This window comes from Excalfactoria chinensis, chromosome 11 (genome assembly GCF_039878825.1).
Source record: "Excalfactoria chinensis isolate bCotChi1 chromosome 11, bCotChi1.hap2, whole genome shotgun sequence".
NCBI classification, from domain to species: Eukaryota; Metazoa; Chordata; class Aves; order Galliformes; family Phasianidae; genus Excalfactoria; species Excalfactoria chinensis.
This window is the reverse complement of record NC_092835.1, coordinates 7,591,193-7,604,493: the sequence shown is the minus strand read 5'-3', so window position 1 is coordinate 7,604,493 and position 13,301 is coordinate 7,591,193. Positions and strand designations below refer to the sequence as shown.

The following is a 13,301-nucleotide window of genomic DNA, read 5'->3' as shown; positions in this document are numbered from 1 at the left end:
AAGTCACATTGGTAAGTGCTGAAAACAGAGCAGATTTGTACAGTCCCTTAGCAAGCTTGTTCCTGAGGAGTTCAGTACGGAAGCAGAGAATCTTGTATTTAGTAATGAACTTCAGAATTCTCTAAAATAATTTTAGATCATGTTTGTTCACAAAATGAAAAATTTCCAGTGTTGCATTTTAGTTTATTGCAATAGGAGGATTATATAATGTTGAGGTAGATTTTAGAATTAAGAAACTGCAACAAGCATCAGAAAAATACATCCAGATCTTCTCAGGCACGATAAATTGTCGAATGCGTCTGAAATATTTAAACTGTAATGGATGCTCCAGCTTCTATCCAGGCTCCCACTCTCACTGCTGCAAAGAGCTCAATGAATAATCTGATCAGGTGTTCTATTAAATTTCAGGTCCTTGCTTTGTTGGCTTGAGAGAATGGGCAGCAGGGGAGTAGTGGTCATGCTAAGTCAGGCTATGGGCAAAGAAATGCCATAGAATTTAAGTGTGGGATCTTGCTTAGCATGATCAAAACTGCTAGAACAAATTTGTAAGGTGATAGTGATAAATGTCAGTGTAAAACTTTAGGACAGTATTTAAGGTGCTCCTCAGTGCAAAAGTGAGCTGAAGAACAGAACATGGGAAGAACAACACAGATTAGCAGCTGAAGAGTCTGAAATTACCTTCTCTGCAATAGTAAATATACTTAGGGCTTCTGAATGTATTAGACTCTCTGGGAGCACTTTTCTGAATATGGTATATAAAATATTTTCTTTGTATATATGCCCATTATCATAGTTATTAAGATTTAATATATGCATACTAAGTGTGCATTATATGTGTAGGTACAGTAAGAATCACAGAACTTTGCAAACTGTTCCCAAGTATTACCCATCTTTCTTTGGAATCTGCAAGGCCGAACTATGTGGCATTGACTGCAGATAAAAGAAGAGAAACGTGCCTTTGTTCTTCCTTTCAGTTTGTATGTACATTTCAATCTATCAGCCAAATGCTTGTAAAGCAGAAATGAAATATATTTGCATTTCTAAGAAGTTTTCTTTATGAACAAGAAGTGGCAGAGCAGTTTTAATTAATGGCTATATGGCATAGAGTGAATTTGGGGCTGTTTCTGGATTTACCTCTAGATTGCACAAGTTCTGCCCCAGTGTTACACCTCAGTCACAGTGGGCTGGAGAATGTGTCCTTTAAGTACGCTGAAACTTCAGCATACTCTGAATGTGACTGTGCTGAAGTTGCAGACAAAATGAATTTCAATCTTTGAGGGAGTTCTACCAAGATGTCAACCAAAACCGTAAGCATCAGCATCATTATTCAGCTCAGTACTTCCTTGTAAGAAATGGATGTTAGGCATCCCATTGCCACAAATGAGCCAACATTTGGAGACTTTTCTATACTTCCCAAACACGTAGTTATGTGTAGTTAGCTACCCCAATATTTCATACAAATGGGCTTTTTACAGCTAGCCAGGAAGAGCTGTTGAATTCTTGCTGCACCCAGAATACAGAGATCTGAACTCAGCAGCAACTGAGTCTAAAGGAGATTAAACACCAGACAGTATGGTAAGAGCAGGTATCTATTGATGTTCTTTAAAGTCTTTAAAAAGTGTCACCATCACAGAAAATTCTGCTGCTGCTTCCACATTTTATGTAAATTCCTACTGGTTGTAATCTTAATTCTGGGGAATAGGACATTTGCATTGAATTCTAGCAGCAGCAATGAAGAGTATCTCCATGTGAAGAGTTCTTGAAGGCTTTGTTACTGGGCAGAAATGAATGCAAAGTGCAGGTGTGAGGAGGAGGATAATGCTGACTATGGCTAAGAGTGTTTTACTGGGAGTAGGGGCTTTGCAGGGTACTGTTCCACCTTACTCTTGTAAATCCCTAGATGCATTTTGTGATAGATGTTTACTAGAGGGCTACTGAGCTGTACTTGTTCTGGTCTCTTGCTTTTCACTTTTTTATTTTTATTTTTTATCTTTCCTGAAATGAGGATTAGTTTTGATAGGCACTGGAATAGCACTCTCCTTCTCCCAGCACATAGAGCAGCAAGCTCATTGGCTGTGATGAGCTAACTTTCCATGTAGAGAAAGCATATGTGGTGCTGGTGTGTGCAGTCTCCGGAGCCTTACATGAAGTACCAAATTACTTGCACAATCTGGGCTTGTAACAGCCTTAGAGCAAATTTTCAGATTGAGTTTTGAAAGGTTGCTGAGTAGGAATGTTTTGGCGTGATATTTTGAACTTAGATTTTTGAGTTTAATCCCACTGAAGTCAGCAAGGATTGGTATCTGTCCTCTCTTTGCCACCTCCTTACAAGTGGTGGGGGGAGGGTGAGAGCAGCTGCAGCTGTGATGAGTTTCACCTGGGTGGGGAGGAGGAGTGGCATGTAGGCTTTTTAAAGAGATGAGGGAACAAAGAGCACCTGGTCTTGTGGAGGTCTGCTCACGTGCAGGGAGGTCTGACCAGCAACTTCTCCTGGTAGGTTGTTCTAGAAGATTCTTGCTTAAATGATGAAAATGTATTTCTTTGCTTTCTGATGTGGTGATGTTCTCGTGTACGTGTGTATCTTTTAAGGTATCTAATGTGCTGTTATACTTACATTAAGGGGTGATACAGGGGTAGTGTGCTGGAGGGTAACTTGAGAACAATGTTTCTAAGCTGTAGGGTTGAGGCTCTTTACCTCACTGCTTTGAGCTCCTGAAGAAGGTGGAATGCACTACAGTTTGAGCTTTCTTTTCTTAATAAATCCAGACACAACACATAAAAAGAAATCAGAATGGTTCTTTTCTGAAGTAAGGTTGTTATTTGTGCTGCTGATAGCAATTATCGTGGAAATATGCCTGTTTTTTTTTTTTATATATAAAACTTCTCAGGTTATTCCTATAATGAGTTGTATGACTACTTGCACGATTCTTGCTTTCTTCCTCAAAACTGCCCTTAAAAGCTGTGGTTGAAATTGGGCCATTGGGAATGGTGTAAATGAGGCTTTTTATTTTTAAAGCAGAAGGGGAAAATTACTTAACGTAGTTACAGTAAACAAGCTTGCAGTGCTCTGTAATGAACCAGTTTAATTGTACCTGAGGCCCACTACTCATATATGCCATTATTTGTAAAATACTATTAACTTAATTCCAGTTAAGTGGCAGCTCACTGTTGAACTTTCTGTATCTTAAAATGGTTAAATAATCTGGTGTGACATGTAAAAAGGATGCAATTAAAAGCAGGAACGGTGTGGTTAGGTGGCTGTTTCGTTAAAGATATATCTATTGTTGAATGAAGTCAAAGATTTTAAGTCAGAATTCATAGAATATGGTAATCTAGAGCATGTAGGTTGAGCACTCTTTGTTTCCTTTGCACCACATAGTGTGGTTGGGTGGAGTGAGGCAGCTACTGGCAACAGGTTTTCCTTAGGGAGTGAGCAAGGGGTAACAGGACCTGGTGGGCTCCTGCAGCAGAGTCCATCTGTGTCTCAGTGCAGCAGGCTCCATGATGCAGAGCTATGGGCTTTCTGTGTAAGGGGAAAGACTTCATGCTCTGTGGAACCCGAGAAGTTTCACCTTATGAACGCAGTGAGGCTGATGACTGCTGTTTAATACACAATTGTTGTCAGTTTGAATCTGCAGTAGAGCAGCAGTACTTGGTGCTACAGGGGAACTGTTATTTCCTGTATTTACCACTCATTATTCAAGGGACAGTTATTCTTGCCTTGTGCTCAGCTTCCAGAGTGTACCTGAATGTAGCCAGACACTGGGAAGTGCCTGGGGATGATGCTGGTCTGAGTGGGGTCCATTGTGCTGGCTGTTTTAGCTGCCTGTGTGTGCTACCCAGCTGAACCTGATGAGTTGCAGGATTGGAGGCAGCTGCGGTCTGCCACCACCAACAGGGACCGGAGGTACCGATACCCTTCTGAGCTACCCAGCTGGAAAATGGAATTAGGAAAAGTAGTTGAAAAATGAATATTTAAACTATCTTGAAGGTTAAACCTAGGGAAATGATTTAATGGGAGGCAATCATCACTGTTCTGCTGTTAGCACAATCACTGTATGGCGTTACCTTTTACAGACAGGGCTTGCTGTGAAAGTTTCTTTTCTGTGTTTTCTTCTTATTTTTTCCTAATCTGATTAAACATTCTTATGAAATTGAGCTGTGTTGCACCGCCGGCATTGCCAGATGTGCCACAATCACTATGACTGCTTGCTGATTTCTGTGTAAAATAAATACAGCAGAGCAGACATTGAAATAGAACCGGTAACAGGCTGTAGCACAGTTACTGCTAAGGCTTGAGGTTAGCTTGTCCCTGGTAGGTTAAGGAGCTACTGAGAGGAACATGAAATATGAATTATGCAACACAGACATTTGTGCAGAGGAAAAACTGGTATTTTTAGGAAGGTTAATTGACCCTTTGGAGTTCAGGTGGAGTTTGTGTCCAGTTCATAGTCCATAAATTTTAAAGCAGGAAAAAGAACCCAAACACTTTCTTTTCGGTGTAATGAAGACATTCTCTTTTGCTATAATTGGTATTGTCAAATGGAGGACTGTTCAAGTAATCAGCAGCATAATTAGGAAAGCTTTTTTTGCTTGCTGTCTTCAGTTGAAATACAATCCTTATTTCTAATGCCCTTTGCAGCAGGGCAGTGTTCTTAAAGGAGAGGGGGCAAAAGGAAGCTTTAATGAACAAGGGAGTCAAGGGAAACTGCTACATTATGTTTTTATAACAGTCAAAAAGGCAGGTTCAGCTTTCCTTTTTTTAGCAAATAAAGCCCACTTTAGGAAGTCTGCAAAGTGTAACTTTTCCTTCTTTTCCCGTCCCCCCCTTTTTATTACTCCCTTGGGAACTGCAGATTCCCATGCTCTAGGATATCTTTATTAGTAAGGGAAGTTAAACCAGGTAGTTCAAGAAAACTCTTCTTTGGAATGAGATTAGTATGCGTTGTGGAAGTTGGAAATGAGCAGACATGCTCTGAAGACTGTTTGATTCCCCCCACCAGGGATTTCTGTTGCATTTTAGGGGAAATTTCTCAGTTTTAGCATGCTATGATTTATTTATTTCTAGGCACCCTGTTGGCTGTGTTTTTCTGTATGTAAGATATTTGAGACTTACACTTAGAGCTGTTGATGAACTAGTGGGACTAGGAGTTAAAAAGAAAAACAGCCAATTTTAGAGAGGAGGATATTGCTAATGAAAGAACATTTTTTTTGCATTCATTGAGTTGGGGATAAAAGTAGTGATAGAACCCCATAGTGTGCTTGGAAAGGTGTGACTGGAACTGCTAAAAGTTTGCCAGGGTTCGCTCAAGTAGGGGGGCAGTTTATAAGTATTTTTTATTAAAAAGCAAACAACAAAAAGCAGATGCTGAAGACAGCCCTATAGCCTGTGTGTGCTTTGTCAGTAGCTAAGGGTAAGAAGCCCGACGTGTCCTGAGCTGTGTGTGTGATCTGTGCTGGGCTGCTCCCTACTGGGAATGTTTATTTGAACTGAGTACAACTTAGAACAACTTAGCATGGTGGTTACTGGAGAAATAACTGCCAGAAATAACTCCGAAACCTCAGTTACTGCATGCAGATAATTTTACCTGACAGCAAGGTGTCTGAACTTGTGTTTGCCTTTAAAACTCTTAATTTCCAGTGGTACTACTAATAAATGTATGCCTAATTTGTCTTCTGTCTCAAAATGTACTGCTAAAATGTTCCTGCTTTCTGTGCACAACTTCCTTGTCAGCTGAGAATGATGAACTGTTCACGTGGTATTGTAAGCAAGTTAGATGAGGTGGTGAATGAAAGTCTGAAGTATGTAAGCTGTTCCTAAAGTAATGCCTCCTATTTGTTTCCATGGTGACTGCCTCAGAGCACAATCACACTACTCGATAGTGCAAATTCACAGCTATAAAATGCTATTTTTCAACTTGGTCACCACTACTGACCTTGCATTTACATACAGGATGAACTATGGCCACTTGTTCTAACAGCACAATTTGATTCTATTATTGGGTTTGTTTGGAGGAAGGGTCAGTCGATCCAAATGTACACATTTTAAAGAATCACAATATGAAATCTATTGATTACAACTTTTATCCATGTCATTTTCCCATTGGATTAAAGTTGTTCTGTACATTTGCTCTTCTGCTGTTTATAAAGTTTTACATAAGGGGCACATAAGCAACAGTTGCTTTCATCATTTAGTTGCATATAGCTCCTCCTGAGCCATCGTTATCAGCAATTCCATTTCTTCCTACTCCAGAGTGAAAGATGTTTTTTTTCTTTTTTTAAGGCAAGGTAACTTTACTTTGATACATCCTGGAATAATGAGCAGATGTTCTCATTTTAACCAACTGTAAAGAAATGAAATAGTTGAAAACTCAAGTAACCATGTAACACAAAGATTTGTATTAGATAAATATTTATTTTTTTCTGCCATAAGACATTTTTCTACCATATAAATAATGTCTTTCATAGCGTTTCATCTCACATAGATTGGATTCTTCTACTATAGGAATCAACAAGGAAATTGGAGTCTCTTGGCAGAAGGAAGGCAGTCTCTTATGTAAGCTTTATGGAGATCAGATAAAACCTGACCTTCCTCATACTGTATGTGCACAGCCCAATCTTCAGTATAATTTAGCATGTTAGATATTGGAGTCTTCCCCCAGAGTAAATAAAAGTATCTGACAATTGAGATACCTCATTAGACCTGAGTTCTGCAGAAAATCTGGCATATGATCCTTCTGAAAGCATTGGATTCTCTGTTTGCGCATCAAGAAAGATAATTTACAATGTTCTATCTGAAAAAGATTTTCTCTTCTAACAAGGTCTGAAACATCCAGTGTTGTTTTTGTATGTTTGTGTGGTATCTGTGCATGTGTTGCCAATGTGTCAGTACAGTCTTCCTGCAGCTGCCCTTGGGTTTGGCACACACAATAACCTACACATCACTGCCTCCCTCTGACAGGGGCATTTGTCTGCATTTGTTGATAAGCTTTAATCTTGAACCATTCCAGTGTTGCTTATTGAACTTCTTTTCCTTCTTGTCGCGTTTCAAATGAGATAAAGATTTGTGAATGTAAAAACTTGAGTTTACTTGAGTACTAGTAATACAGTTGAGTGAGGATTTGAATTACAAGCCATGTGTTAATATTGGATGCTCAGCCGTCTTCGTCCTGCCACCTTGGATCTTCCATACTGTTTTTGATCCCAATAGCTGTGTAGTCACAGGAAAATATGTTTACGTTAACACTTCCCATCTTAAATTCCCATATCTGCTCTGAAGCAATAAAGAAATTGTGAAACATATGGTTAACTGCTTGTCATGTGAAGTGCTTTTGGAAACTGCAGATGCAGTATCAGGCAGGAGACTGAGTGAAATGGCAGCGTGTGCTGCAACTTCATCTTGGAAACAAACACTTAAACTTGTCACACGCGTGCTTTTGTGTGTATTAGGTTTTAAGATTTTGAGGAATAGCTCTTTGTATGATGAGACATTTTTGAAATAAGCAAATCTTCTGCTCTCTCAATCTTACAGCGTGATGCTAACAAGATTCAGGTTCTTAAGGAATTCTTCCCTTCTGTGCTATGATTAAAGCAAAAAACCAACTGGCTTATACTTTATTTTGTGTATGTTCTTAATAAAGAATAGGAGATCTATCAGACCATCTTGCTTTCTTCATGAATATTTCAAGAAACTGCGTAGCCAAAGTCACATAGAATAATTGAAATTAATTCATTTAAGCAGTTTACTGTGCGTCTGATGTCAGGCCTGCAAGTGTGCATAAGTGTGTTATATGTCACGATCTAGTAAATGAAGTGTTGCAGAATGATCTGCAGGAAAGGATTCATTGCTGACTCAAAGCTGTCCCACACTTTCATGAAATGCACTGCAATAGGACTTTAAGCCTCAATGTGTTTTCCAGCCTCCTGGTATACTCTAGATGCTGTAGTGCACATTCTGCTTTGTAACACGTGTGCAGCTCATAGTGAAGTCAGAGAAGCCATTTGGCTTGATGTTTTGGCAGAATTACAGTAGCCTTAGAAATTAAGGATTTAGCTTGCAAAGATGAAAGAAACCTAAAACTGAAACAATTTCAGGAAATGGTCAGGGAGTCTTACACTGCTAATCACCTGAGCTCTGCATTATATTTAGTAATGCTTTTGCTTTTGGGATTTATTCTTTTCTCCCCATTCCTTATAATATGAGAGACACGTAGAGGGAATAGAAATTTCTCAGAGTTGGGGCTGCTCCAGATTATTTTTAGGTAATTTTAGGATTATTCTTTCTGATGCATGTAACAATGTTTTTACAAACCTTTGTTTCCTAAATCCTTTTAACTATTATCATATTTTGGAGCAAAGAACATCTTAGAGTGAAGTTACTTTGAAGTAGGAAGAGGAAGCAGCAGCATCTAAAGCCTTTTCAGAGTTGTCTACTGGTGGTTGCAAAGAAATATTTCCGTAATTTAGGAAATGTAGTTAAAACAGTGTATTGAAATAGTCAGCTATGGTTGCATTTTGTGTTTGCACGTGGCACCTGAGAAGTCATGGCTAAATGCAAACTGATGACTGTCTCATGTATGCATAGCTTGGTGGTAGCAGTGGTTAGAAATCTGTTTCAATCTACTGAATGTGACATCTCCTGTACCTCACCTTAACCTTTGATTTATCACCTCGTAATACTGGTTATGAATTTTCTATTTGAATAATGGGGGGGCGGGGGGAGGTGGAGGAAGGGAAACAAACTATCAAAAGATGTGCCCTTTCAGCTTTTATTTTTTTACTGGGATTTTTTGAACTGGTTTGATTTACTATTTATAAACTTCTGTTTTCTTTCATTGCCATCTCCTTTTAAGGCTTTGGTAGCTTGTTGGTTACAAAAAAGAAAGGGAAAATGGAAATATAGCTGTAGCTTGCCGAAGCTTCGTGGAGCTTTTGCAGCAAGGTTGATGGAGAGATTGTCAATATCTCAAAGCCTTTTATTCTGATTTTGTCTTGTTTCTCATAATCCGTTGTGTTGCTCCAACTAGTATCTCCACCTAGCTGAAGTGAACGACCTCACAAAACAAAAACTCAACAACCAAAGAGCTCATTTCTTTGTCAGCATTGCTTGCCTGAGGCTAATGGCACCAGACGTGATCTGTGAAGTACATCATCTTGTTTAGCTACATGGTAGGTCCAGAAGATCATCCTGGGGAGAAGCCAGTGAATATCTGTGAAGTGTCAGGGATGCACTGAAGGCTGAAAGAATATCAAGACATGTGACAAAACTGCAATATGTGAACCTAAATTCCTTGTCTCTGGCTCACAGATGACTCCAAGCTGACAGAAGTTTCATGACAAAAGCTTCCAAGGGGAAACTCGTGCTTAAAGAAACAGCTCAGATGCTGAAGAGCTAAAAGGGCAGACTGATGCAAAGAAAAAGAATGGTCCCAACATAAGGATCAAGAAAACTTTCAAAATATTTTCATAGTTATCTCAATGCTCATTTACTGTTAAGCACTGCATTCAGGACCTGTTGGCTGCTGAGCACTTCTAAAATCTGTCTGATGTAGTATAGGTGATCTGATAATCTATTCCTGTCCACATATACTTTGGGATCGAAGAAGCTGACCTAGCTTACAAACTGCGTGAGCTTGTAAGCAAGTTGTCCCACTCAAAGGGTTAAGTACTGTCATGGCTTTTGTTATTCTGTGCGGCCGGTTGGTGTGTGGAAAGGTCTGAGCACAACTTGGTTCTGCGTGTTTCTTTTGTGTTTTTGTTTGGTTTTTTTTGATGAAATATAAGAAAAAAAGATATGTAGTTGAGAACATCCATGAGGTTTCTGAAAAAAAAAACCAACATTGTTCTTTGCATGTCTTGCAGTGCAGCAGTGTAAATGTGCTCAAATACGTTTTAAGCATTTCTGCCTTTTACAGTGAACAGTGCAAGACAAATGGCTTTCTTTCAAGTAATTAGTAAAGGTTTGCTCCTTTTTAATGTAGGGGAACTGCAATCAGTTTCTTTAAGTTTAGAAACCTTTTGAAAGTGAGCTCAGAAGTTCTTGTTCTGTGCCACACTTTATGGGCACTCGAAGCACACTGAAAGGAGACATGGGTTGTGTTTGCATTTGTAGGATCAAAGGCCTCAGGTGCAGCAGTTCGCTCACAAATGCTGCAGATCCATTGCGCCGCTCTTGTAATGCTGTGTGCCTCCTGCAGGCTACCACTTGGCTGTTGCTTCTTTGAGAACTTTGGAATTATGCTGTTGCTTGCTCTGTAAACAAGTGGCAAAACCATTTTATCTGGCTCAGAGTGTATCAAAATACGTGTAATGTTTCACTGGAATAGGTGTGCTTTTCTGGTGTCTGAAGCGCTGATTGTTAAACAGCCTTATTTTGCAGTATTTCTAAGGTTGCTTAAATGCAGGCAATTAGTAAGAAAAATGTATTAGAGTAGAACATTAAAGTGAGAGGTTAGAGTGTTTTTGCTGTATGTCTGCAAGTTACTATCATTATTATTATTATAAAATATCTTTTTCAAGACTATGGGAACCTCTATCAAATAAATTATTCCTTGAACTTGTTTGCTAGAGATAAAGGTGCTTAAATTGATCATTCTCTCCATGGAAGTAATAAGTGCTAATCTTCAGCCCAGTCAAGAGTGTATTGGCAATTTGGTATCTTAAGGTACTCCAGATCATTATTTTCTCTTTCATAAAAGAGGGAAGTCACAGATTTAAGGGAAGATGGAACAGTTTGTTGTTTTTTTTTTTTTTGTACATGCCATTTTGAAACTAATATGTTAGCAGATGAGTCCATGTCAACCCTATTTTGTGACTAAAGGTGAAATCATTGCTTGACTGCATTTTCCTGGGTGAAAAATATTCTTAGGTTTTATTGCTCAGCTACAATGCAGACTCCATGTGTTGCGTAAATATTATTTTCTGCTGAGCTGGGCATGTTCTGTGTCATTGCTCAGCCCACAAATGAAACTGACCTGCCTTCCCTGGGCAAGGGCAGCACTTTGCTGTTATCTCCTGTAAGCTGAATCTTCTTGTAGACATTTATTGTATCACACAGTGGTGCTTTTGCTATGTGTATTGGCTGTGACAAGCAGTTGTTTGCATTCCTTGCACAGGAACTGTCACAGTACCATTCTGCAAAGAGCTAAGCTTCAAATGATTGTGCTGGAAAGCAAAAAGACATTACGTTTGTGCCCCCATAGAAAAGTAAGGTATGCAGCTGGAAGAATACAGCTTATAAATGATGCTACAAATTATGAAGTACTTCCTTCACAAGCAATGTAATAAATCTCTTACTTATTATTTGGGTAGTCCATATAATTCCTTCTTAGGGGCAGGAAAGGGAGATATGCCTTCCTGACTCATTTTTTTGGTTATACTTCTATTAGCTTTTGGCTTACCATCTATAGTTCGCTGCTAACTTTGTTGTTATAGAAAAGGTTTTCTCCCAGCAAACATTTAATTTGTGCCACGCACCACACTTTGCAGCTAGGAAAGTCATTATCAATAATGATAGTGGCTTTTCAGTATACCACTTAAAATTTTCAGCAGTGTGCTAGAATTTTAACCTAGTTGTAACACTGTAATGATATGTCATTCCTAAAAAATGAAATGCCAGCTGCCTCCTGAAATTGTATACACCTATTTAAAGCCTGAAAATTGCTATCAGTTCTTACAGTAGTTTAACTTTTTCAGTGGAAGTACTGTCCAGATGTGTGTTATGTTGATGAACAGGTTAGCAGTAATAGAAACGGGATCCTTGTAATCAAAGGCTGTCTTTAATGGATTGGCAGGCTGTAAATTAAATACAAAAGAAACAAACTTTCCCCAATAAGAACTTTTAAATGAGACAAATAAACAAGAAACTTGATTGTGTACTTTTTTTTTGTTGTTCTTAATTTCTAATTGTTTGCTTCCAAACATGCTATGGTTGCCAAGTGGCTTATGTTTTCAGACAGGAAATGCATGGTGAAGATGGTTTTTGTTAACCACTGGATCAATAGTAAAATAATTTCAAAAATTACACATGCAGTGGTAGTAACTTCCAAATGTTTGATGTACCTGTGCGTATTACATCTAACTTTATATGTATTTTTTTCTTAATGTGCCATTTTGAATTTCCTCTAGAGGAAAATCTTTAGGGGAAAAAAAGCTTTTCTTCACACTGTGATATTAAAGTATCTTAAAGAATGGTTACAGGAATAATTATATTCCTAGTTAATTTCATTGTCAAGTTTCTTCTTTTCCTCTGAACCTCTTTTCTATGCCTCCACACTCTGTGGTTTACTACAGGCAACACTTGAGTACGTCCTTAGCAAATCTAAGCATACGCTTCCAAGTTTTTTTCCTCTTCTCAAGCAAAGAGGTTCTCCCTTTTTACAGTCTACAAAAGACATCCTTGGGACAGAATAAACATTGTGTGTTTCTTTGTTTACATGTGGCATGTGGCTTTGTGATTTCTTAAAGGGGGAAAAAAGAAACCTTGAGAACCTCTACATACAACAAAACAACGTTCTTGCATCCTGAGGCCAATCTGCACTCTATGCTTTCAAATACACAGCTAAGTCATAAAGCTTTAAGGTGTTACCATTGCTGTACCAAAAAAAACCCCACAAAAGCTCTAATGAAAGCTTTAATTCACTACAGGTTTTTAGGGGAAAGAATAAGGAACTTTACTTGCTTACGCTTGAACGGCTGTTTTTCTTGTTCTTTATTGAAATTCTTAATTTTCAAGTCTCTTACTACTTTATTCTTCCATCGTATGCAGAGCTAACATGCTGCATGTTTATGTTCCATTGGAACTCTGCAGCAGATATATATGTTACTGATGGGACCATTAATATATCTGGAGTTGTTGTAGTTTTGGTCCTTGCTTCACATGTAAACAGTGCCTGACTGCAATGCACTCTGTCACAAGGTCTTGTAAGAAGTGAGAAGTTATTGATCTTGTTTACCTCAGTGGGTCTTTAAGAGAAGGCCTGAATTTCCCTCTGAAATCCTTCTAGCTCCATCCAAGCCTGTTGGATACTGCAGGATTAAGCATATAAGTAAATATAAAAGACGCCACAGCATCCAGAAATGATCAGGGAGAGAGCTGCTGAATGGTGTTAACTTAAAAAGGGTAAAGTCATTATCCCCTAACTGGCTGGGCTCTATTTGCTTCAAGGAGAATCATTATATTGACTTTTATTTTATTTTTTTTTTTCTTTTAAAGAAAGTGTATACAGTATTTGGATTTAAGTTGCAGTGTTTCAGAACAGTTTGTTACATCTCTTCACCTACTTGAGGGGAAGAGAGTGAGC

General features: G+C 38.6%; 1 long non-coding RNA gene across 1 annotated transcript in view; it reads left to right on the top strand.

Annotated features, from left to right (window-relative positions):
• The first annotated feature begins 2,456 nt into the window (after window positions 1–2,456).
• LOC140257102 (uncharacterized) overlaps window positions 2,457–13,301 on the top strand; it is a 141,323-nt gene continuing 130,478 nt past the window's right edge. The window contains exon 1 of the long non-coding RNA XR_011904956.1: window positions 2,457–2,493. This is a non-coding gene — a long non-coding RNA (uncharacterized lncRNA). The remainder of the gene's footprint in view (window positions 2,494–13,301) is intronic.